Here is a 27088-nt window from a genome sequence, read left to right as displayed (position 1 = left end):
AGTCTTACTCCTTACTCAGCATGCAGGGATTTCTCTTAGCAGGCTTCATGGATCATTTAGGGTGCTGGGGATCGAGCCTGAGTTGGGTGTATGCAAGGCAAGTTCTCTACTTGCTGTACTATCTCTCTCTAGCGCTAAAGCAAGTAAATCTTGAACTCTTTCTAAAATATCTTAATATTAGTCCTTTTTCTCTCCCACATTTTAGTTTTTTAGGTATCTTACTACTTCTGAATGATGTTTCTTTCTTTTTTTTTTTTTCAAAGAACTCCCTCATGTATTTCTTGGAAAGATGGTTCCGTGAAGATTAATTTATGTGTGTCTAAAAAACTCCTTATTCCTCCCCAAATCCGAGTGATACCTTATCTGTGTAGAATATACTTGAAGGGCTCATCCATTCAGAATTTTGTAGAAATCATGTCACTTCCAGCTGACCTGTAGTTTCTGTGGAGAAATAGCCTCACAGTCTTCCAGAGTTTCCTTTATACATAAATATTTGCTCTTGTCCTGCTGCTTTAATAATTTCCCTTTATCTTTGATAGACTATTATAGTGTGTCTTGGCATGCATCTGTTTAAAATTTATTTTGCTTGAAACTCTTTGAATTTCTTGGATTCAGATGTATAACTCCTTTCTAAGTTTAATGAATTTCTAAGCTATGTGTTTATGCTAACCCATAACTGTAAAAACAGTTATAATCACCATTTGTATCTGTGTGAAGCTAACCTGGACTCTTTGCCTCTAAGTTAATGCTATCTGCTCATTCTTTCAAGATAAAATTTTAATTGAATCATCATGAGATACGATTACAAAATTCTTTCATGATTGAATTTCAGTCATACAATATCTAACACCCATCTCTTCAGTGCACATTTTCTGTCACCAATGTTGCCATTTTGCTTCCCACTCTCCCCCCAGCCTTTCCTTCTGCTCTCCTCTATGATAGACACTTCTCATTCTTTTTTTTGGGGGGGGCAGGGCCACACTCGATGACACTCAGGGGTTATTCCTGGTACTCCAGGCTCAGGGGACCATATGGGATGCTTGGAATTGAATCCAGGTCCGTCCTGGTCAGCTACATGCAAGGTAAATGCCTTACTGCTGTGCTATTGCTTCAACGCCAACACCCTTTTCATTCTAACCTTCCTACTTTGTTATCTTTAACTTCACCTTCCAGTAGTAGGAAATCTGGCTCCCAAAATTCACTATGTGTTTATTTATTCAACCTCATTACACATACAGTAGCTTCAGCATGATTTATTCATATGCATATCTAGAAAGAACACTACTAATTAAAGTACTGAGCTTTAGTTGACTCCAATTGTGGCTGTTGCAGTATGTTGATGGCTTTTATTATGTATTGTGGTGTGACTCATTGACTAGAAGAAATGTGTGGTTGCTCCACTTTACTCGGAGGCCACACTCTCCTTGGAGTACACTGACCTGGGTATGAAATGGTTCTTCTGAGTCACAAAGAGGACTCTGCTACTACTCTGTTTGCCTCAATTTTTTGGTTTGTTTCTGTTTCTGGACTTTTTGATATCAGCCATCCTCACTGTGTGAGGTGATGTCTCATTTTGATTTTTATCACCCAATTATTGGTAATGACGCATACTTTTTCATATGTCTGTTGCCCTCTGTATGTCTTATTTGGAAAAATATCTCTTCAATTCATTCCCCCATTTTTTTGATGGAGTAATTTGCTTTTGCTATTGTTCATTCTGTGAGTGCTTTATATATATATATTTCACCCATTTGGCAGAGTGCATTTAAAAAATGTAGTCACAGTTTCAAAAGAATTATTTAGTTTAATGTAGTTCCATTTGTTTATGTTTGCTTTTGTCTTCTCTGCCAATAGGGTCAAAGTGTTGAAGCTCTAATGTCAGTTCATGTAGCAAGCTAATATACTTTCTTCATTTTATTATATGGATTCGAGTCTAACATAAAGGTCTTTAATCCATTTTAATGTCTGTGTGTGGTGTGAAGTTGAAATACAGTCTCATTTTCTTTACATGTATTTTTTCAACTCCATTTGTTAGAAAGTTTCTCCTACACTTATTTTTTTTTTGGCTTGTTATTTTTTTTTTAATTATGAGAACAATGATGCAAAGGAAGAGGACAAGGTAAAGTTACCATGGAAGGACAATCACAAATAAGCAGAGTTCTCAGAAGAAATCCCGTTGCTGACACCTTAATTTTGAACATACAGTCAAGGAACATTAAGAAGAAATAAAACAGAACCCATGTACAATTACTTTGTCCCTTAAGTCTCCAGATGTACAATATAGCATTTCTTAGTGGTACACAAAGCAATTTAAAGCCTTAATATTTGTGTAACTCCTGAAACATTGAAGGCATAGTATTTTTTTACATTTTCATGCATATGCATATTAGTTTATGTTAGCCTCAAAAGTTTAAGTAGGTTTTTTTTATTTAAGGTTTAGAGTCAAAGGAGCAAAGTAAAAACGGTGTTAGAGTGGCAATTATTGTTTGCATAAGCCCACCAAAATATGGGTGACATGGAAAGGGAAAGCTTTGGCCTAAATACAAGGAGACCCTAACCCTGAAGTTTCCTGGCATAAGACCAGCTCTAGGCTCCAGCAAAATAGTTTGTCTAATCCAAGTTCTTGTCTGTAGTGCCAATACAGTTTTATTCTTCAAACAGTCTCTGTTGGCAAAAGATCCTGGAATCTGCATATCCTACATTGAAGTCAGGCTGGTGTCGAGTGTCCTCTAGTTTCACCTCACAATTAAAGGGCAATGCAGAGAGCCCTGTCCAGTAAGCAGGACATTATTGTTGTTTAAGTCTTCTCAGTGTTAAGGGAAGTCTCTTTTGAGTAGGTTGATATCAGAGCAGCGGTAGGGTCTTCCCTGGTAGAGGATTGCTTCCAGGTGATGTTATAGACAATGTTGGATGATTCGTAGGTAGTTTCCCTAGTTCAGGGGTGAATTGAGAATGCCCATTCTTCTGAGGCCTGCGCCAAGTCATTATGTCAATGTTCAGGGTGTAAGGTCCAATTGCACTACAAGTTTTGTGTGTTCCCATCTCTATTAGATAAGAACTTATTTGTATGTATAGAATTTCACCATTTTAATGTGCTTATGCAAACAATGCTACGTGGCATTATTGGTACATATGGGGGCTGCAAGAACAGGTCCAACAATCCCCGTGACTTAGTTCATATAGAAGTGATAAACTGTGGGAATCTTTCACCAAATTCCTTATTGATCATTTCACAAAGAGAAGAAAAGATAAAAAGTAGGGGAAATCTTCACTATATAAGAGAATATTTAGTAAGAGATGTAGCTGTCAAAGAAAATAGATATAAAATATTCAAAGGGCATACTTGTCTGCTTTATGCTTTTGAAATAGTTGGGTGGGTGTTAAATCCAGTGCACCACATTGGTCTGTGATTTTGGATGGTGCAGTGCTGAAGATAAAAAGGGTAAATGTGGGGTAATGATGGATCTGGTTGAGAGAGTTAAAGAGTAAAAGTGAATTTTGTAGGGGTGTGATAAAGAGCATAATACAAAATGGACATTCTGCATACATAAAAACATACCTTAAGAATAAGGAGTACTATTGATATATATATATATTGAAACATGTAGACTGGTATGAAATTCCCAGTGACTGCCTTAGTACAACCGAGCAACTATCAGCCACCCTCAGTTAAGCTCCTCCAAGTGTAAAATAGGCCTTTGGCACAATGGAGGTCTGCCGAAATCCATGCTGACATAGGCTCCCGGCTCCCAAGAAGGAAGGAGATCCTTCCCGAGCCGAGAGGCCGGAAGTTCAAAGCCCGCACCCTAAGCCTCCCTCTGGAGCCGGCTTGGGAGTTTATTAAGTTTGATGGCTTGCCCAGGCATGTGGCCCAGGAGAAGCCCTGGAGTCTGGAGGATGGAGGTAGAGGGGTGCTGGGGTGACCCAAGTCCTGCACCCAGACCCTAGGCCTGGTTAAAAAGGCCTTTGGCACAACGGAGGTCTGCCGAAATCCATGCTGGCAGACTCCCGGCTCCCAGGAAGGAAGGAGATCCTTCTACATTCATTTTCTTGATAGTTTTAGCTACTTTGTCATAGATTAAACTCTACGTTAAATACCTCAGGATTTATTTCTGGACTCTCAATTATATTCCATTAATTTGAGAGTCTACTTTTATTCTAATACTTTTTTATTACTAAATATTTATAGTGTAGTTTAAAGTTTATAATTTTATATAGTATGGATTTTAAGAATCTTTACTCTTTATCTCAGGATTGTTTTGTCTATTTGGAAAGTTTTATAATCCCACACAAAGTCCTGTAGCATATTTCATGCTCTTGAAAAATCATATAAATATTTTAATAGATATTTTATTAAGTTATAATAAGGCTTTGAGTAGACTGGTCATCCTGACTATTATAATTCTTCCAGTTCATGAACATGAAATTTTTCCCATTTTCTTGTGTTATCTATTCCTAGTGGCTTACTTAATAGTTACATTATTATTATTATTATATGTATTTCACCTCCATACTTAAGTTGATTCCTGTTTATCACAATTACAAATGAAATGATCAAACTGAGTTTTAAGCAGCACAGCTCTGTTTGCAGTCTGTGGGAGAAGGTTGCAGAAACCTTGGGCTCGTAATCTGGTGCTTAGAAGGCCGCTAAGATAGTGCCGTTTCCTTAGTGGTAGTCTTTCCCCCTACATTTGAATCATCCTCCTATGGGAATCCTAGCACTCCCACCAGGGATCCACCCTCACAGTTTCCTGTCTTTCCTCCACCTATACCTCTAGGGACCCCAATGATTCCTGTACAAATGAGCATTGTGGCCCCTGCTCCAGCTGTTTTAGTACCCACTGTGTTCATGGTTGGAAAGCAATTAGGTTTAAAGGCTAAAGAAAATGACCAAAATTGTGGTCCAACTACTACAGTTTTTGTTGGCAACATTTCTGAGAAAGCCTCAGACATGTTTATAAGAGAGCTACTTGCTGAATGTGGCTTGGTTTTGAGCTGGAAGAGAGTGCCAGGTGTATCTGGAAGACTTCAAGCCTTTGGATTCTGTGAGTATAAGGAGCCCGAGTTTACTCTCTGTGCACTTAGATTATTGCATGACCTGCAGATTGGAGAGAAGAAGCTACTTATTAAAGCTGATGCAAAAACAGAAACACAGTTGGATGAATGAAAAGTAAAGAAGAAGGCTTCTAATGGGAACGCCAGACCAGAAACTGTTACTAAAAATGATGATTAACAAGCCTTAAATGAAGAAACAAAAAGAAGAAATCAAATGATCAAAGGAGCCATTGAAGTTTTTTTGTTTTGTTTTGTTTTGGGGTCACACCCGGTAGCACTCAGGGGTTACTCCTGGTTCTACGCTCAGAAATCGCTCCTGGCAGGCTCAGGGAACCATGTGGAATGCTGGGATTCGCACCACTGTCCTTCTGCATGCAAGGCAAGCACCTTACCTCCATGCTCTCTCTCCAGCCCCGTAGTTTTAATACGTGAATATTCCAGTGAGCACAATGCCCCTTCACAAGAGTCAGATTCTCATCCGAGGAAGAAGGAAAAGAAAGAGGAAAAGAAACTGACATTAGAGCTTCAACACTTTGACCCTATTGGCAGAGAAGACAAAAGCAAAAATAAACAAATGAAACTACATCAAAGTCCAGAAGAGGTCCCATTGATCCCTTATCCACTCATCACTAAGGAGAATATAAATACTATAGAAGTGGAAGAAGATAAAAGAGACCTTATATCCCGAGAGATCAGCAAATTCATACATGCACAAGAAACTGGAAGAGAAAGGCAAAAAGGAAAAAGAAAGACTGGAAATTGAGAAAGAGGGTGGGAGCATAAAAGGGAATGAGAAAAGGATAGGGAAAGGGAACTAGAAAAGGAAAAGGAACAGGAGCGAGAACGAGATAGGGATCATGACCCAACAAAAGAAAGAGATTGAGAGAGAGGGAAGAGAGAGAGAGAGAGAGAGAGAGAGAGAGAGAGAGAGAGAGAGAGAGAGAGAGAGAGAGAGAGAGAGAGAGAGAGAGAGAGAGAGAGAGAGAGAGAGAGAGAGAGAGAGAGAGAGAGAGAGAGAGAGAGAGAGAGAGAGAGAGAGAGAGAGAGAGAGAACGGGGACATGAAAGAACGAGAAAGAGCGAGAACGAGAGTGGGAGAAATACACAAGAAGTGGGACTGGGAAGAGTGTGGGGAGCCTAGCTAATGAAACCTAGAACATAGGACACCTCAGTAATTCTAATCTGGTCACCCACGTGACCAAAGGCGCCCATGCCTTGAGAACAAAGGAAATAGACAAATACTAAAGTAATTCAAAGCAGCTCAATACATCCAGCCAGAAAGAAAAATATAGAGTCTTTGTGTTAGCAAAAGGTTACTAGGATTACAGCTGATGTTTTATTTGTGCTTGCTGAGTGGAATTTGTGGGACTCTGTTTGGATCTTGTGTTTTCTATATAAACTCTCTTAGTATAAACATGTGCTCAGGTCTACCTCTTTGCCCCTCCCTATTACCTGCCCCCAGCTTATGCTAATGAGTGCTCACAGTTGTAATTGGTGGAAAACTTGTAACACCCTCTGACGTATTTCAGCCCTTAAAAGCTGATTCCCCCCCCCCCCCCCCGACAATAAATCCCTTTTTGAACAGCATGCGTTGTCTTGAGGGCCCTTTTTACTAACTTCTCAAGTTTTTTCTTTACAGGTCGGTTCTGCTCGGGCAAACCCGCGAATGACTAGCAACCTTCATTTCCACACCCTCGCGGGTCGGGGGATCTCCCATAGGAGGTTGCAGAAGAGGATGAAGAAGATGCATAATGAACAAAGAAACTTGAAAGGAAACTATGAGAGAAAGAAGCTGCTATCAGGAGCTCCTTAAGAATTGGGAAATCGGGCCCGGAGAGATAACCCAGCGGCATTTGCTTTGCAAGCAGCCGATCCAGGACCAAAGGTGGTTGGTTCGAATTCCAGTGTCCCATATGGTCCCCCGTGCCTTCCAGGAGCTATTTCTGAGCAGACAGCCAGGAGTAAGTCCTGAGCACCGCCGGGTGTGGGACCCCCCCCCCAAAAAAAAAGAATTGGGAAATCAAAAAATGGAAGAAAACAAGGGAATATGAGAAAGAAGCAGAAAGAGAAGAACAAAGAAGAGAAATGGCAAAAGAAAGTAAATGACTAAATGAATTCTTTCTTTTTTTTTTTTTTTTTTTGGGTTTTTGGGCCACACCCGGCGGTGCTCAGGGGTTACTCCTGGCTGTCTGCTCAGAAGTAGCTCTTGGCAGGCACAGGGGACCATATGGGACACCGGGATTCGAACCAACCACCTTTGGTCCTGGATCGGCTGCTTGCAAGGCAAACGCCGCTGTGCTATCTCTCCGGGCCCTGACTAAATGAATTCTTAGAAGATTATGATGATGGTAGAGATGATCCCAAGTATACAGGGGCAGTGCTCTTCAAAAAAGGTTGCTTAATAGGGAAAGGGAAATGGAAACAGCAAATGAACGGGATAGAAAAAAGAGAAAGAAGAACTGGAAGAAATTAGGCAGTACCTTCTGGCAGAAGGACACCCCAAATCAGATGGAGAACTCCAGAGGATGGAACAAGAGACTAAAAGGCATAGACAATCTCAAATAGAGCAAGAACCAGAGTCAGAGGAAGAAGAAGAAAAACAAGAAAAAGAAGAAAAACAAGAGGAACTCGTTGAAGAGGAAGAAGAGCCTGAGCAAAAACCCCTGTCTGAAAGCAACTCTGATATTCATCAGTTCTGCTCCATTTGTTTCCTCTGCCAGTGGCAATGCAACCCCCAATACTCCTGGGGATGAGTCTCCTTGTGGTATTATTATTCCTCATAAAAATTCAGATCAGCAACAACCTGAGGAGCATAGGCCAAAAATAGGACTGAGTCTTAAACTGGTGCTTTCAATAGCAATCCAGTTCTGTGAAGAAAAAGAAACTCCCTATAGATAATGTCTTAAACAAATTTGAAGATGAAGACAGTGACGATGTACCCCAGAAAAGGAGACTGGACCCATTGGATTATGGTGAAGATGATAAAAATGCTGCCAAAGGCACTGTAAACACTGAAGAAAAACGCACGCACATTAAAAGTTTCATTGAAAAAAAAAACTCTACTGGGCCCGGAGAGATAGCACAGCGGCGTTTGCCTTGCAAGCAGCCGATCCAGGACCAAAGGTGGTTGGTTCGAATCCCGGTGTCCCGTAGGGTCCCCCGTGCCTGCCAGGAGCTATTTCTGAGCAGACAGCCAGGAGTAACCCCTGAGCACCGTCGGGTGTGACCCAAAATCCAAAAAAAAAAAAAAAAAAAAAAAAACTCTACAACTAAATCTGAACTCTTCACTTATCCTCTGGATTGGTCTATTGTGGATTCTATACTGATGGCCAGGGATTAATAAAAAATCATAGAATACATAGCTGAAGAAGTTAAGTTAGTAGATTTTGTGTGTTGTTCTAAGATTATGACTCATAGTTCACCTAAGAGCATTTTAGATGATGTTGCCATGATACTTGATGAAGAAGCAGAAGTTTTTATAGTTAAAATATGGAGATGATTGATATATGAAACAGAAGCCAAGAAAATTGAAGTAAAACTTTTTACATTTACTGTTCCTTTTCAGAATCTTTCTTCCCATTCTTCAGTGGACTTTTAATTTTCTTTGTCCTCAAAGGCAGTTGTGATATCTGTCATTTTTTAATGTAGAAAATATGATTTGTTTTTGTCTTCTAATTTGTTGATGCCCTGTATACTTTGTTGTAAAGCCATCTGATCCTACCTTGGTTCTCTTTATACTCACCAGGTACAAATAACTGGTATGTTTTATAAGCCACAGCTACTGTAGACAGACTATCTGATATAATCTTGTTCTGCTGATTTGCTTCTTGTTAATATTAAAATGACTCCCCAATAAAAAAAAACTGAGTTTTAAATTGACTATACCATCTTGCACTTCTGTCAGCAATGAATGAGCATTCATTCATTCATTACTTTGTATCATTATCAATAGTTAGTATATTTCTGGTTTTAAAAAATTTTCAGTCATTCTAATAAGTGTAGATTTGAATGTCATTTTGGTTATAGTGAACATATCTGAATGAAAAATACTTTAAATGTAATTATATTTTAAATGCTTAGTTTTTATGATTATTATTAATATTTAGTTTATTGGCAGATATTTACTAATCGTTGCAGAGCAGCGGAGACTGAGTTCAATCATATTCACACCCGGGAATAAGCTTGTCCCCCTTCTATTTTGCCATTAGTCTATAGTGTGGGAGTGGAGCTGCCTTTGGAGTTTTGCTGTTTCTGTGGCTATCTTTGAGGTATTACAACTTCACATTCCTATAGAATTATCTCATGCTTTGGATTGGAACTACGATGGGGGGATTTCTCAGTAACCCTTCCTCAGCTCTTGTCATGCCTGTGCTCTTGGTAGTTGCTGTGTCTTTGTGTAGCTGTGGATGGTGCTGGAAGGGCTCCAAGGAGAATTTCTCCCTGTCTTGTTCCAGCCTTAGTCTAGATGGGCCCTGTTTGTTGTGTCTCTGATATAGGGCTCTCTCTCTCTCTCTTTATCTCTCTTTCTCTCTGTCTCTTTCTGTCACTCTCTGTCTCTCTCCTCACTCTTGATGCTCCTGCCCATTCCCTGACAAGCAGGCTCAGCTTTGCCTTCTCTGCCTTCTCCACAGTCTTATACTGTAGAGTTTCCTGCCTACTTCCATCAGTCAAAGACTTCTCAAGGTACTGTTTTTTTGTTGTTGTTGTTGTTGTTGTTATTGTTTTTGGTTTTTGGGTCACACCTGGCAGCGCTCAGGGGTTACTCCTGGCTCTATGCTCAGAAATCGCTCCTGGCAGGCTCAGGGGACCATATGGGATGCCGGGATTTGAACCACTGTCCTTGTGCATGCAAGGCAAACGTTCTACCTCCATGCTATCTCTCTGGCCCGAAGGTACTATTTTAGACCTCTGAGTCCAGCATAGTTTTTGGCCCTCCACCATCCTCTCTCTGTTTGATTTTGCTTCTAGGCCACACCTGGCGGTGGTTAGGGGTTACTCCTTATTCTGTACTCAAGTATTACTCCTGGTGGGCATAGGAAACCAGATGGATGCCAGACATCAAGCCAGGTTGCAGCATGCAAATTCCCTACTCACTATCTCTGCAATCCCTTAATCTTTCTGCTTTCTTGTCAGCATTGGGGTTGCCTCTTCTTGGGGCAATGTAGTTTACTGCCTCTGCCCAAGTTGCTAAGGATTTTTTTTTCCTTATGAGATGAAGGCTTTCCTGGTGACTTCTGAGCTTCCTGCCTTTTAGTACTCCCTGAGGTGGCACTCTGTGGTCTCACCTTTTCTTCCAATCTTTATGTCAGCACCTGGAATAGAGTCTGAAAGTCAGGGACAACCCTCATCGAGTCTGAGGTTTTATAGTCACAAGCTAGCCAGCACCCAAAGGCTCTGTTTGCAATGACCAAGTGGTTGTTTTCATTTTCTTTCATTGTCACAGAAGTAAGTTGGTCACAATAGATTTTTGCATTTGTGTTATAGTGAACTTGGCTACTGTTCTACCACCACCACCAGAGTGTCCAAGACGTACCACCCCGGTCCTGATGTTGCTTCACTTCTCTCCACTTCTTTCCACTCCCAGTTATTTTCTTCTTATGTGCTTACATAATTATTACTAGCGCCTCTTTCTCCTAAACTGTCACTAGCCAGTTAGTCTCTGATTTTTATCTCTCCATGAAGGTGCTGGGTCACTCCGTAGACTTGGCTACTCTCCAAAGCTTGGCCTCTAATCTCTGATAAGTTCAAGATAAGTTATCTCACCTATGTTCATTGCAGCGCTCAGTACAATAGCCCAGATAGGGAAGCACACCAGATATTTAGCAAGAGATAAATGGACAAAAAAGCTGTGGTATGTTTACACAGTGGAATACTATGAATCCACGAGAAGAGATGATATCATAGGATTTGTTGCAACTTGGATGGAATTAGAGGGTGTTATGTTAAGTGAAACAAGCCAGAGGGAGAAGGACAAATGCCAGATGATCTCACTCATCTCATATGTGGTGTATAGAAAAAGAAATGAGTTCAGGCAAAGAATTGTTGAGGGAGACTGGTAACAGATATTGGGAAATACACTGTCTGTAACCTGAACCAGCCCAAATGCATGGAGGCCTTTAAGACACCAGACCACCTCACAGAATTCTAAGCCCAGAATGTGTTTGCATTTCCCTGGGAAAAAATACACTAGTTGTGAAACAAAAGCTATACTGGAATATCAAAAAGCCATCAAAAACCCCAAGCTCATCCTCCTTCACAACCAGCCTAGCAATGGACTTTGTGGGGAGCAGTTTGGTTACATCACATATAAACTAAGAAAAGGAAAACAGATGCATTTACCTACACCCTCCATATTTACTTTTTACTTTAGGGCACATTTTCTCATTCTGGAGATGTGCATTTTTTTTTTCAACCTTAAGCACTTATCCCTCTATTTTTTTGGTTTGGGGCCACACCTGGTAGTGCTTAGGAGTTACTTTTGGTTCTGCACTCAGGAATTACTCCTGGAGGGCTCAGGGGACAATATAAGATTGAATCCATGTAGGCTTTGTGCAAGGTAAAGAACCTTCCTGCAGTACTATCACTCTGCTCTATCTTTTCTATTTTTTTTGTTTGTTTGGTTTTGGGGCCACACCTAGCATACTCAGATGTTACCCTCAAAATGTACTCAAAAATCACTCCTGGCAGGCTAGGGGGACCATATGGGATGCTGGGAATAGAATCCAGGTCGGCTGTGTACAAGGCAAATGTACTGTGCTCTGTACTGCTGTGTTATCTCTCTGGCCCCTCTTTTCTGCTTTTTTATGTTTCTATTAAACGTGTCTTCCTTCACCATTCATCTCTACCTGAAATTCTCTGTGAGGAAAGGCAATAGGCCTGGAAACCCTGGGTTAGGTTTAGGACTTACTTTACCTGCAAACAATTCCTCACTCTAGCCTGGTTTCATGACTCCCTGAGAAATGGGGCACAGGGATCATTTCCACTCCAGAGAGAACCAGTGGAACCCAGATGTGGTTAGATAACTGCTTTGTGGGCCTGGTGAGACATGAAATCTATAGCGAACCATACCACTGAGTGAGGGGGGGGGGCTAGAGAAAGAGAGAGGCTAGAGAAAGAGAGTGGCCAGAAACAGAGAGAGTTAGAAACATATTTGTATTTATTTCTGCACATCTCCTGAAGTCTGAAGTTTGCGGGGGTGGGGTGGAGGTTAAGTTAGGAGAGAGAGATCACTGACCAGAGAGCTGAGAGAAGGAGGAGGAGGAGGCCTGTAGCTCCAGGCCAATATGCTTAGACCTGTAGCTCTGGGTTAAGAAAGAGGGAGAGAGGGGGATAGAAGTGGAGTGAGCAACATCTTGCCAATGTTGCTTCCCCACAGGCTCTGCTCTGGTCTTTATCTTACCCCTGCCCCCCCCCCCCCAACTGTCAGGCTTTTTGCTTTTTAGAGTAGAACAGTTGTCATTTACAGGGGTGTGTGTCCCAGTCCAACTGCCATCACAAGGGGAGCATCATCATTCCTTAAAGGTACATTGACAGGGGCCAGCGAGGTGGTGCTAGAGGCAAGGTGTCTGCCTTGCAAGTGCTAGCCAAGGAAAGGACCACGGTTCGATCCCCCGGCGTCCCATATGGTCCCCCCAAGCCAGGGGCAATTTCTGAGCGCTTAGCCAGGAATAACCCCTGAGCATCAAACGGGTGTGGCCCGAAAAACCAAAAAAAAAAAAAAGGTACATTGACTAATTCTCTTAAATACATCAACAAAGTCTGTTGTTCAGGGCCTCAGAAGTTCAGTGCAGACTCTCACATTAGAGCTAAATTTCCCCCAGGAAACTCCCAGGTGACTGAAATAAGGAGAAAGGGAAGTGGTAGACGTTCTTCTCGAGACTGCCACCTCTCCCCTCTCACTTTATATAAGTGTCCAGGGAAATCCTATGCTTGATAGGCATTACACCTCCCAATGGCAGCATAACCAAGGGTATAAACTATTAGTTGACAAGCCCAGAGAACATCAGGTTAGGGGAGAACACCAGGTTAAAGGTGGAGAGAAAAAATGGACTGGAGGAAACCCAAGGGCATCGGTAGAGGGCATGGGCACCCTCCATATGGTAAGGTGTGGCAACTGTGTATATTCAAACTATATATGCCAACACTTGTGTAAACATAGAACCTAAACAACAATAATTAAATTTAAAAAACATTTAATGGTGGAGGAATGTGGAAACTTTGGAAGGGAAGTAATAAAAATAGGGAAAGAGGAAACAACAGTTGTGATCCGTAGCTTACCTGGTTTTGGTTTTCTTTTTCTTGGGAGGAAGAAACCAATGTTCTTTCCATCTTTCAAGATCTTGGGCAGAAGCCAAATCTTCCTCCTGTGTTCTTTTTTTTTGTTTTGTTTTTGTTTTTTTTTTTTTTGGTTTTTGGGCCACACCCGTTTTGATGCTCAGGGGTTACTCCTGGCTATGCGCTCAGAAATTGTCCCTGGCTTGGGGGGACCATGTGGGACACCGGGGGATCGAACCACGGTCCGTCCTACACTAGCACTTGCAAGGCAGACACCTTACCTCTAGCGCCATCTTCCCGGCCCCTCCTGTGTTCTTAATAAAGTCAGCTGCCTTCACCTCTGCTCCTTCTGCTCTTAGACCTGCTTCCTTTGGCCTACCCTCCACTCCATCCTCAAGTCCCAAAGTAAAAGATGACAGGGAAGGAGACTTGGAAGGGAAAGATGAGATTAGTTAAGGGCTGAGTTAATAAAAGCTCTTGTGTTTCAGTCATTTTGTTTATGACTGAAACCCAACTACAATCATGCTTGTAATCATGGTGCTTAAGTAAAGATTTTATTCAAAATAAATAAATAAATATTTTAAAAAAAGAAAAGCTCTTGTTAGAGATGCATTGTACAATAAGAGGGCTACAGTTACCATGACCTTGAGATGCCTCGGAACATGTGAAGAGAGAAAAATATTAAGAATTCTCACCTTTTTAAAAATTGTAGTTCTACAAGAATATAGATGCTAAGCATATCTAGTATAATCATTTCCTTATATCTGTGTATTAAGTCTTCATGGAGAAACATTAAAAAAAAAAGAAAAGCTCTTGTTTTATTTTGCTTTGGACTTACCCCTGTCAGGGCTTACCCCTGACTCTACGCCCTGATCTCTACCACTCTGAGATCTCTCCTTGCAAGGTTGCAGTGGTCCTCAAACTATGGCCCGCGGGCCACATATAGTATTTGTATCTGTTTTGTTTCTTCATTGCAAAATAAGATCTATGCAGTGTGCATAAGAATTCGTTCATAAGTTTGGTTTTTACTATAGTCAGACCCTCCAGTGGTCTGAGGGACAGTGAACTGGCCCCCTGTTTAAAAAGTTTGAGGACTCCTGGTTTAGGGGATCAGAGTTGGCTGCATGCAAAGCAAGCACCCTACCTACCCTACTACTGTACTATTGCTCTGACACCCTGGAGAAGCTATGAACTCTCCTATACTAATTATCCATGACCAATCACAGTTTGAAATGCCAGTGTTCATTCTGGACAGTGGCCTTGCTTATTACATAGGAAGGTATTGGGGAGAAGGAGACTAATGGCATTTGAGGAGATAAATGTGGACAAGGAAGGATGACAGCCTTAAATGAATGTTTTAGTCACTTTCTCTCTTAGAGAACTGAGTACCAGGCACTCCAAATATTTGTCCAGGTAGTGTCCTTTGTCTCTCTCAGCTCCTCAAGGGCTCATAAGGCTGAGCCATATGAGGCTCTGGTTTTATCCAGGCCACATGGTACTTACTCTGTGCCAACCAGGCTGTGTTTCACTGCTTGCAGTAAGATAAAACTTGGAGTCAGAGAGGGTAGAAGACTTGCCCCAGTCACACAGCTATAACACTTCAGAGTTTGGTTTAGCATCCATGTAACTCTGGCCTGATGGTTTCCCATCTTGCATCTCAGACAATCTGCCTGAGCCCAGCTTCGTCCTGCCTCTACCTTCAGGTACCTGCTCACTGCTGGCCTTGTCCCAGCCTCACTCTGCCCTCAGCTCTGGAGTCCTCTCAGCAGCCCTATCAGTGAAGAGATGCACATAATACCTCAGTCAGCTAGGCCTGGCTCTTGCAGCCAAGCAGAACCCTTTGGGTGCCCCCAGCCTGGGCCTTAGATATGCTGCCAGTCACAGCCCAGGAATGTGGTGCTGGCTGTGGGCCCAGTGCCCCCCGGCCTGTGGGGAGCTGAAAGAACCGGTGGAGGGAGAGCTGAGCTGAGGGGTATGGCTCAGACTCTGCAGATGACAGAGTAGGGCCCCCACCAGCTGTGACAAGAAAAGAGCTATGGTTGAGTTTGTACCACGCTAGCCCCAACTCAGCCAGTCTCAGGAGAAACTGAGGCTCCAAGATCACAGGTTATACTGGAAAAATGAGCAGAGCCAGGACTGGAATCTAGGCCTTTGTCTGCCTAACTCAGGCTCACATACCCCTATCTCCTTCCCTTTTGTCATCACAGCCCCTTCTGTTCTGAGCCCCCAGGAAGAAGGGAGGCAGGAGGATGCCTGCAAAGGGATCACAGGAGGTGCCACATGGCACTGGATGGCAGCAGGGAAGACTCCAGGAAGGGTACCCTCATGCACTGTGTGAATTGAGAGGGTCTTCTCTCAGAGCATGATGCTCTTGGCTATAGAATGAGGGTCCTTCCAGGATCACTACTTCTCAGCACTCCTGTGCTAGGACTTGCTGGGGTCTGGTCAATGGATAGAATCCCATTTAGCAGGGTTGGGGTATCTTAACCAGTGGGAGACACTCGAGGGGTATGAAGCTTCCTGGTGATGGCTCTTGCCCTCCAACCCCTGACCCAGCCCCTGGAGCAATCCAGAAGCACCTGGAACTACTCCCTGGGTACATTCTCTTTCTCTAGGTTTAGGCTCAAGAAGTCCTCTGTCCCCTTTTGTTCCTGCTCAACCTAGTGTTGGGGAGATTCTCCTAAACCCCTCTCAGGAGACAGCCCCATCCTTATTCAGATACTGGGACCTTTCAGGTAGGTGAAGATGAGAGTGGAGGACTCTGGACTCTTCCCCTTTTGGGGTTATGTGGAGCTGTTACAGGGGTGGGTGCGGTGAGGATGCAGGAGTTATGCTGTACCCCTGAGTGATTGAGGCAGTAGCAGGAAGTGAACCCCCAAGTGACTGAGGCAATAGCAGGAAAGGTACCCTTGAGTGACAGAGATATGCACAAGGTCCTGGATTCGGTGCACAAAGAAAGAGAAGTTTGGGGCTCCTAAGGCCTTGTCCCTCTCACTAAACTTACAGGTTGAGAGATCCTACTGGGCCTTCTTCCTAGAGGTTGTAGGAGATAGGAAAAGAAACAGACGAATTTGGGGCCAAACCAACTTTTCAGAAAACCCCAGTATGGCCTTGGAGTGGAATGGCTGAGAGGACCCAACTAGATGTGTGGAACCTGATGGGTTTGGAGGAGCTCTGAGAGGTTCTTTCATGTCTGGGATGTGGTGCTGACCAGGTTGAGGGGGCCCTTCTGTTACTGATCTCAGCAACTTCACAGCCAAGATCTGAGTGCCTCTGAGCAAAACTCCCAGTAGGGGGCAGCACAGGCCTCAGTTTCCCTTGGGAGAGAAAAGACTCAGGAAGCATGGGTGGGTGTGTTGCATGAGACCCTCCCAGACCTCCTCAGTATGAATCACGAATCACGTCACTGTGCGGGGAAACCAGACCAGTAGCTGCCAGGATCTGGGTCTGGGAGGGAAGAAATCAAGGTCCAGCCTGGGTCAGCCTGTGTTCACCACCATGAGCATCACCCGGCTGGCCTGACTCAAAATAGTTTTATCCAGACGCACGGAGATATTTTATCCTCCTCTGCTTTCCCACCCCCAAAAATAAACATTCCCAAATCCCAACGGGGCCAGACTCCAAATGGGGTGGGGGCCTCCCACTGAGAGCCTCTTGCTGCCCTTTTAGCTCCTTTCTGGAGGCTCAAGACTTAATTTTGTGACTTGAGTGTGCAGACTCCCACAGTTTTCCCAGGGGTAACCGGCTTCTCTTGATATCATGCAGCCTTTTTCCAGGGGTCACTACCCTAACCCCAGCAATGCTGAAAGGACAACCCTGGGGCGTTATGGGGATGGAAAAACATGTGACACAGACTTGTGCCCAGGAAGATGGCAGGTTAGGCTTCCCCCTCCTGATCGGCTTCTGGGAAGGGCAGAGAGGATATCAATGTTTTCAAGAAGCCAACTGTACTGGCATATCCACAAACTTCATACCATGTGATCCTCACAACAAGCTTTGGAGGGAGATGATGGAAACACGATCTCAGAAGGTGAAGCAGAAGGAGAAACAGGCACATGTAAGTATGGCTGCTCAAGGCTTGGTGACCCCTGAATGAATTTGGTCTTCCTTGCCTTTCAGACTATGCTTTACATACTCTTAGAGGTCCCTTGGTGACCAGAGGGTGTAGTAAATTAGGCCAAACATTTACTTTGGTGCACCAAACTCTCATCCTGCATCAGCAGGAAGGAAGAAAGGAGGCTGATATTCTAGGTTGAATGTAACCCTTTAAAAGTTATACCTTAACCTTCACACCCATGTGAGTGACCTTGGTGGGAAATGAGGTATTTGCAGATGTTCAGACAAAGTTATTCATTTGATCCCTAATCAACCCTGACAATAGTTTACTTTTTTCCTTTTTGAAACTTGATTTAAACACTATGATTTACAAAGTTGTTCATACTTCAGACATTTCAGGCATTCGATCCCATCACCAGTGTGACTTTCCCTCCATCAATGTTCCAAGTTACCCACACAAACCATCCCCATTCTGCCCCCTATGCAGGAAAAATATTGTTTACTTTATATTGCTTGTTACAACATATATCTCTTAATGATGTTTCTAAAGTTCTTGTCTGAGGATTTTCTGAGCTATTAAGGGCTAGTTGAGTCTTTTGTGCTATTGTTTTTGCTAACTGAGTTTAGTGGGCTTCTACATAACTTCCCCGTCTAATTTTCTGTGTTTCTATCTGGACTGTCTGATCTTTTGAACTTTCTGGAGATGTTTGAAGATGGGAGTAAAAGTGATGTGTGCTCCCATGGCTCTATCACTAGGATGATTAAGCAACATGGAGTCTTGAGCCTTCTAGGTTTGCAGCAACAGTGGCTTTTTTGTAAAATTGGCCATGAGTCCATTTAAATTCGAGCAGAAGCTTCAAACCAAGAACCACCAGGAACTTCCAGAATGTCCACTTTCCTCATTATTATGTCCTCCCCCATCCTAAATACCCCTTTTTAATTTCCTGTTTGTGTACCAGAACGTGCACAAAGCCTGGGACAATTCTTTCAATGGATTTGGAGCCAGAGTGGTTCTGCCAGCATATCTAACTTTCTGAACGATAAGGCAGAGCATGTCTATTGTTTTAAGCCTCTGTTTGTGGTGCCCAAGTAGTCTGAACAAACTCTGACTCCTGAATATGGTCTGGTTGCCTCAGGAAGCTGAGCAAGACTCAGGCCATAAGTTTTAATTCTCTGCCTCCTTAGGAGAAGCCCTTCCTCCCAGTCACAGTCCAGCTTTACTTCTGGGGAGGAAGATTGGCCTTTGGAAGAAGATATGGAGCCATATAACTTGGATTTCCTAAATGTACATAGGCTATATATAGGACTATTAAAAGATTAATCTATTTGATAATACATTAATTAGGTACTTAGTTGATCTTTTTTTTTTACTGATTTGGGCCTTGTCTTTTCATATTCTTTCAGGTTTATTTTAATAAAAATAATATATATTTTTAAAATTTAGGTACCATGGTTTACAATATTGTTAATGATAGGGTTTCATACACAACACAATCCCTTTTCTGAATGTCCACTTCCCTCATCATTATCCCAGTGTCCTCTTTCCATCAAAATACCTCTCTTTGATAGCATGGAGGTAGGGTGTTTGCCTTGCATGCAGAAGGACAGTGGTTCGAATCCCAGCATCTCATATGGTCCCCTGAGCCTGCAGGAGTGGTTTTTGAGCATAGAGCCAGGAGTAAGCCCTGAGCGTGCTGCTAGGTGTGACACAAAAAAACAACACACACAAAAATAAATTCCTCTCTTTAATTTCCTGTTGTGAGCTTTCAATTGAAAAACAATTCATGGTTTTGTCTGTCTGTCTGTCTCTCTCTCTCTCTCTCTTTGGTTTTTGGGCCACACCCGGTGATGCTCAGAGGTTACTCCTGGCTCTGCACTCAGAAATCTCTCCTGGTTTGGCGGACCATATAGAACGCTGGGGGATTGAACTTCGGTCCTTTCTAGGTCAGCCACGTGCAAGGCAAATGCCCTATCACTGTGCCACCGCTCCGGCCCCTGTCTGTCTCTTTCTAACTTCTTTCAGCATAATTCATCCATGTAGCAGCGAACTTTATGATCTCATCTTTTCTTATAGCCAGGTAGTATTCTATTGTGCAAATGAACTATAGTTTCTTTAGCAGTCATCTATTCTTGGAAATTTGGTTGTTTCCCTCTTTTCACTATTGTGAACAGTGCTACATTGAACATGAGAGTGCAGATGCATTTTCTGAATACATATATATATATATATTTATAGACACATATACATATAGAGTTCTTAGGGTAGATGCTAAAATGGAGTTGCTGAATCATATGGAAGCTTCAATTCCTAGTTTTTGAGATGTCCATATAATTTTCCCAAATGTTCAACCAATCGACGTTCTAACTAGTAAATAGTAAATGAAGGTTCCTTTACCCCCTACATCCATACCAGCACTGGTTGTTTTTGTTCTTTGTAGCATGTGCCATTTTCACTGGTTTGAGATGGTATCTTGTTGTTTTGATCTGCATTTCTGGTGATCATTGATGCATTTTTTCCATATTTCCTTTATCCATATCTGTATGTCTGCATGTCTTTTTTGAGATTTCTGTTTATCTTTTCACCCATTTTTTGATGGGGTTGTTGTTTTATTGTGTAAAGTTCTACCAGAATTTTAGCCCTGATGAGTGATACGAAAATATCCACTTCCAATCTATGTAATGTCATTTTACTCTGTTCCTATTTCTTTTGCAGTGCAGAAGCATATTTTTTTGTTCGTTTGTTTGGGGTGGTGGTGTTGGGGGCACACTGGCGGCATTCAGGAGTAATTCCTAGCTCTGAACTCAGAAATCGCTCATTCTTGGCTCTGCACTCAGAAATTGCCTCTGGCAGGCTCAGGGGACCATATGGGATACCAGGAATCAAACCTGAATTGGTCCTGGGTTGGCCACATGCAAGGCAAATGCCCTACCACTGTGCTATAGCTCCAGCCCCTTATTTTGACATAGTCTCATTTGTTTATCTTTGCTTTCTTTTGCTTAGCCAATGAGTCATTCAAGATACCTCTTGATGTACTGAAGTGTTCTTCCTATGTTTTCTTTCATATAATTTATGGATTCAGGTCTGATATCAAGTTCTTTAATCCATTTGATTTGACTTTTGAGTAGTGTCAGGACAGGTTTCTCATTTTTTTGCATGTGACTGACTGGTTTTCCCAACATCATTATTAAAGAGGCTTTCCTTGTTTTACTCCATACTTTTTGCTCCTTTATTAAAGATTAACCTTTGATATATCTGAAGAACTATCTCTGGACTCTCAATTTTATTCTCTTGGTCTTTCTTTTTTCCATACCTCACTGTTTTGATAACCACAACTTTAAGAACAGTTTGAGTTGGGGAAAGAGATATCTCCCATCTTCTTTTTATCTAAAATTGCTTTGGCTCTTTGGTAGGAAAGAGATGATTCCAATGAGTTTAAAGAGTGTTTTATTTATGTCTTTAAAGTATGTCCTGGACATTCTTAATACTGCTATGACACCAACATGCGATAGTTTTGATATGACATCCTGACAATGAGGAAATAGCAACAACTTGATCTAAGAGCAGGTTGTTTTATCTCATCACCTAATGATAAGATGAAATCAGAAGACACTTCGTCCTTTGATCTGTGCAAAAACCAATATCACTAACTACAGAAAACTGACTGTGACAACCATGATAGGCAGAACTTATCCTGGGACCAATAAGAAAGACCCTAACCTAAGCTTTGGCCTACAATCTGTACAACCACCAAGATCTCTAATTCCAGAGGTCTGTCTGAGACAACTGCAACTGAGCAGAACTTCTGGAAACATAATGAAAGACTCTATCCTAGGCTTCGTCTTAGGATAAGTGCAAAAAACAAGACCACCAATAAAAGAAGACTGATTAAAACAACAGTGATGGAACAGTACTTCTAGAGCTGCAAAGACTCTCTCTTAGGCTTCAGCCTATGACCTGTGCAAATAACAAGATCTCTAGTTAGAGGCCTGATTTTCATCATCCACAACTGAGCGGAAAGTTTCCTGGCACCATAAAAAGACCTAGGGGAGGAAAAAAGAGCGTGTACGGAGCCTATAGTTATTCCCATGACAGTATACTTCAAGGGCGAAGAAACCCTGTATCTCTTAGGCCAAGGGATTTTCTTTCTAATTTCCCCAATATTTACTGTGCCTATGTAAAAAAAAAAACCACAATTTTTATTTATTTATTTTATTTTTTATTTAGGGATCATAGTTATTGTTTGGCTTTCGTCTTTATTGCTGTGGTATTTTTCAGTTTATTTGATTTTTTGACATTGTTTTTCTTCTTGTTTGTCTGGTTTTGTTTGTTTTGTTTTTGTTGTTGTTTTGTATTTTTTGTCTTTTATGTTTTTCTATTTTTTTCCCTTTCTTCTCTTAAATTGATATTTATAACCTCTAGATAGACTTCACCTGGGTTTTTTTTTTCCCTTTTTTTTTTCTTCATACAGAACCACATAACTTAAACCATCTTGTTCTGCCTCATAAATTGTGGCAGGGACAAATGGATGGTACCAAGACCAAACAGTCATATGAACATTGAGTAGAAAAAAAAAAAAGATCTGGGCCCGGAGAGATAGCACAGCGGCGTTTGCCTTGCAAGCAGCCGATCCAGGACCAAAGGTGGTTGGTTCGAATCCCGGTGTCCCATATGGTCCCCCGTGCCTGCCAGGAGCTATTTCTGAGCAGACAGCCAGGAGTAACCCCTGAGCACCGCCGGGTGTGGCCCAAAAACCAAAAAAAAAAAAAAAAAAGATCAGACTTAAACACCAAATCCAAAGCTAACAACAACAGAATTGATACCCAATCTACAACAAGCTAGACACAGAGGGGACCACTTATACTGGCAGCCCAGAGGGCAAAGGAAGGGGATATGGGATGCATGCTGGGAACAGGGGCAGAGGGAGAACTACACTGGTGGTGGGAATGCCCGTGATTCAATGTCACTATGTACCTAAATATTACTGTGAAAGATTTGTAATTCACTTTGGCCACAATAAAAATTATTTATAAAAAATGTCCTGGATATTTTTATAGAGCCTGTATTGAATTTGTGTAATGTTTTGGGTAAGATTGTCATTAGTTGACCCATACAGACATGTTTTCACTTCCTTGCATTCTTTTTTATTTCTTTTAATAGTGATTTATAGTCTTCTTTGTCTTCCACCTCCTTTGTTAAGCTGATTCCTGAGCAAAGGTTCTTAATTTTAATGTCAAGTATATCCATATTTATTTGCCCTGCATTATAGGAATAACAATGCTAAGGAAGAAGTAGGGGGTAGTGGTGGAATGAGGAGGCAAAATGACAAGAACACTAAGTAAGTGCACTGGACAGGGCATTTCAATGGTTTGGAGCTGAGGTAATTCTGCACATCAAAACCATAAAGGTCAATACTATTGCAGTGTGGCCCAAACTAAAACAATAAAATATTGTTTAAAATAATTGCTAAGAAGGTAGGTAGGGGGGCCGGGCGGTGGCGCTAAAGGTAAGGTGCCTGCCTTGCCTGCGCTAGCTTGGACGGACCGCGGTTCGATCCCCCGGTGTCCCATATGGTCCCCCAAGCCAGGAGCAACTTCTGAGCGCATAGCCAGGAGTAACCCCTGAGCGTTACCGGGTGTGGCCCAAAAACCAAAAAAAAAAAAAAAAAAGAAGGTAGGTAGGGAAGTGTAGAAATCTTCAGGTCAATGGTGCTGGGTAGTGGGTTTGGAATCAGTCTCTCTGGCCCCTGGAATCAGAACAATGAATGTCTGAAACTCTGCTATTAAAAGTTTTTTATATCACAGTGCCAAAATAAAGTAAATGATTGAAAAAATCACCCATGGGGGCCTGAGCGATGGTGCAGTGGTAGGGCATTTGCCTTGTTGACCTAGGACGAACCGAAGTTCAATCCCCTGGCATCCCATATGGTCCCTCAAGCCAGGACGATTTCTGAGCACATAGGTAGGAGTATCTCCTTAGCGTCACCAGGTGTGGCCCCAAAAAACAAAAAACGAAAGCAAAGGGGCCGGAGAGATAGCATGGAGGTAAGGCGTTTGCCTTTCATGCAGAAGGTCATTGATTCGAATCCTGGCGTCCCATATGGTCCCCCGTGCCTGCCAGGAGCAATTTCTGAGCATGGAGCCAGGAGTAACCCCTGAGCACTGCAGGGTGTGACCCCCCCCCAAAGAAAACGAAAGCAAAAACAAAAAAATCATCCATGTACATCTTTGTTTAATGCTCTATGCTTTATCTTTTTAAATAATTCTAGGTTGTATAAGAGACTTCTTTATTTTTTTAAAAAATCTAATACATCTCCCACATACGTGTCTTTAATTCACCTGAAATTGATTTTTGTGTAGGCTAGGCTGCTCATCTTTTGTCATAAAAATGTCGATAAGTGATCTGGAGAGATGGCTCAAAGGGCTGGAACACTACATGATGCACAGAGCCCTGAGTGCCCCCAGCACTTCATGGCCACCTGAATGCAGTTCTGGTTCCACTGGCACTGCTGGGGAGGCCCAAAAATATATCATTAAGCAATTGGCCATAATTATTGTGTCTGCAATAACTTTCTGCATCAATATCTCACAGTCTTAATTGCTACTTATTGTGGTCTTAATGCCATAGTATTCTTTTTTTGGGGGGCCACACCCAGTGATGCTCAAGGGTTATTCCTGGTTATGCACTCAGAAATCACTCCTGGCTTGGGGGACCATATGGGACGCCAGGGGATCAAACTGCAGTTTGTCCTAGGTCAGCAAGGCAAACACCATACCACTGCGCCACTGTTCCAACCCCCCATAATATTCTCCTATCCCCATCTGTTCTTATGGGAAGTCTTTACTTTTTCCTTTGCATCTATCAATGGTCATTAAAACTTTCTTAGTATAGTTGGTTTACATTTTCTTAAAATACTGAAATTTTAATTATTAATTTTTATAATTTATTTTCAAATTTGTATATCTGAGAAAGTGAGCATTTGGTATATATATGCAGTTTTTTTTTTAAATTTTAACTTTGTTTCCCTCATACATTCTCAATATTAGGACAGTTCAAAATGTAGTTATTTCTCTAACTAAACTCATCACTCTTTGTGGTGAGCTTCCTGAGGTGAGCTGGAACTTCCAGCTCTTTTCTCTTTTGTGTCTGAAATTTATTATTGCAAGAATGTCTTTCATTTTTCTTAAAACCCATAGATGAGTGAGACCATTCTGCGAAATGTAGAGCCTGTTTAGAGTACAGGCGGGGGTTGGGTGGGGAGGAGGGAGATTTGGGACTTGGGTGATGGGAATGTTGCACTGGTGATGGGTGGTGTTCCTTTTATGACTGAAACCCAAACACAATCATGTATGTAATCAAGGTGTTTAAATAAAAAAAAAAAAGAAAAGAAAAAAAAAAAGAAGAATTATAAAAAAAAAAATTTTTAACTTTGTGTGGTTCCTGGTGTTGCTCAATGTTCTGGTTCTGTGTTGGGGACTATTTGGAGTACCAAAGATAGAATCCAGCACCCTTCCCACTGTACTATCTCTTCAATCCTGATATATATATATATATACACACATATTGTGAATCTGTGATTTTTCTAATCTTAAAAATCTAGTATCAGGGCCTGGAGAGATAGCACAGCGGTGTTTGCCTTGCAAGCAGCCGATCCAGGACCACAGGTGATTGGTTCGAATCCTGGTGTCCCATATGGTCCCCCGTGCCTGCCAGGAGCTATTTCTGAGCAGACAGCCAGGAGTAACCCCTGAGCACCGCCGGGCGTGGCCCAAAAACCAAAAAAAAAAAAAAAAAAAAAAATCTAGTATCAAATTTTCCTGCTTGTCCTCATATAGTTGCATATACTTAAGTGTATAAGTATTTATTTGAATAAAGGTCATAATAATATTTAAAAATTGTATTTTAGGGGCTGGCTAGATAGCATGAAGGTAAGGCATTTGCTTTTCATGCAGAAGGTCATTGGTTCGAATCCCGGCATCCCATATGGTCCCCCGAGCCTGCCAGGAGCGATTTCTGAGAGTAGAGCCAGGAGTAACCCCTGAGCATTGCTGGGTGTGACCCAAAAACAAACAAAAAAAATTGTATTTTAGAGTAATTTGTTTATGTTGTATTTTTTAGTCACACCCAACTATGTTCAGGGGTTACTCCTGGCTGGGTGTTTTTGTCTTATTCCTGGCAATAAGCCACCAAGACCATATGTGATGCCGATGATAGGATCTAGTCAGCTTTCTGCAAGGCAAGAGCCCTACTGCTGCACTATCTCTGATTGTGACCCTGATTGTTCTTATTAAAAAGATTTTTTTCATTTAATCACTGAGTTATAAAGTTATCATTATTAAATTTCAGCCATACAATGTTCCAATACAAATTCCTTCACTAATGTTCACTTCCTTCCACCAATGTCCCCAATTACCTTCCCCCCATTCCAGCCTTCCTCTATAATAGCCACTTTATACCTCCTTTCAGCACTTTGTGCTCCTTCAGAGTGACCACTTCCCTTCACCAATGTTGTATTGTTTCCTTCCCTAACTTTCCATCCCGATGGCAAACTTCCTAATGAAAACCAGTTTTCATGCTCTTTGTATTTACTGCCTTTGGGCATTTGTTACCCCCTAGTGTGTTTTTTTGTACTCCACACATGTGAGAGATTATTCTGGGTCTAACCTTCTCTCTCTGACTATCTTCCCTCAACATACTTTCCATCAGATCCATTCACATAGGAGTAGATTGTATGAGTTCATCTTTCTGTTATAAGGCTGATGTAGTCCATTATGTACTATAGTTTCTTTAGCCACTCATCTGTTCTTGGACACTTTGGTTGTTCCCAAACTTTGGCTATTATGTATAGTGTTGCAGTGATCACAGGATTGCCAATGCCTTTTCTGCTTTGTGTGTTAGGCCAGTGGGGTAAATTCCAACTAAAATTTCTGGGTTATATGGAAGTTCAATTCCTAGGGTTTTTTGTTTTGTTTTGTTTTTTGTGACCTTTCGAGTGGTGGTCAGGAGATCCAAAGACCTCATTCTGATTCTCAGCCAATAAAGCTGGTGTTTCAGTGCAAGGAAAGAGGCTGCAGAGCTCTGTGGTCCTTTGGGGCCAGTTTCACCTGGGTCATTCCAGTGGTGGTGGGAGCCTTCAGGGTCACACCTGATGACATGCTGGGGCATCATGTGCTGGGAATCAGGACAGGAACATGCCTACCACTTTAATACCTCCATGCCTAATATTCTTAATTTTTGGTAACAACCATGAACTTCTGAAAAACACTCAAGTACATTACAAAGACCACTTAGTTCTTTAAGTGTGACTGACTGGATATTTTGTTATCTTGTCTCTTTAGCGTCCTTCATTCTAGAAGCTCCTCAGCCTTTACTTAATTTGTAAAGCCTAGACTTAATAGAAGGTATTTGATCTATCTACCTCAGTGTGAGTATCTACCATGGCTCCTGGTTCTGCACCTTTAGCAGAAACTGGCAGAAGGCACCCATATTTTTTCCTCAGCCCAGCTGTGGTGGCCTCAGTTTTGATCAGTTCAGTGGCTGAAGATGTTTCTGGAGATGCTCACCAATCTTCTTTATTTTTGTTTTTGTTTGTTGGCTTATTTATTTTTGTTGTTGCTGGTTTGTTTTGTTTTGAGGACACACCTGATAGTGCTCAGAGATTACTCCTGGTTCTGCACTCAGGGATCCTTCCTAGAAATACTCAGGA

At 42.0% G+C, this 27088-nt stretch overlaps 2 pseudogenes; both read left to right on the top strand.

The window, feature by feature from the left end:
• The first annotated feature begins 4786 nt into the window (after nt 1-4786).
• Nucleotides 4787-7160, top strand: LOC126018287 (RNA-binding protein 25-like; annotated as a pseudogene).
• Nucleotides 7161-7374: 214 nt separating this feature from the next.
• Nucleotides 7375-8652, top strand: LOC126018418 (RNA-binding protein 25-like; annotated as a pseudogene).
• The last annotated feature ends 18436 nt before the right edge of the window (nt 8653-27088 follow it).

The sequence above is a fragment of the Suncus etruscus genome, chromosome 9, assembly GCF_024139225.1.
Source record: "Suncus etruscus isolate mSunEtr1 chromosome 9, mSunEtr1.pri.cur, whole genome shotgun sequence".
Lineage (NCBI taxonomy): Eukaryota > Metazoa > Chordata > Mammalia > Eulipotyphla > Soricidae > Suncus > Suncus etruscus.
This window is presented reverse-complemented; position numbering and strand designations above follow the sequence as displayed.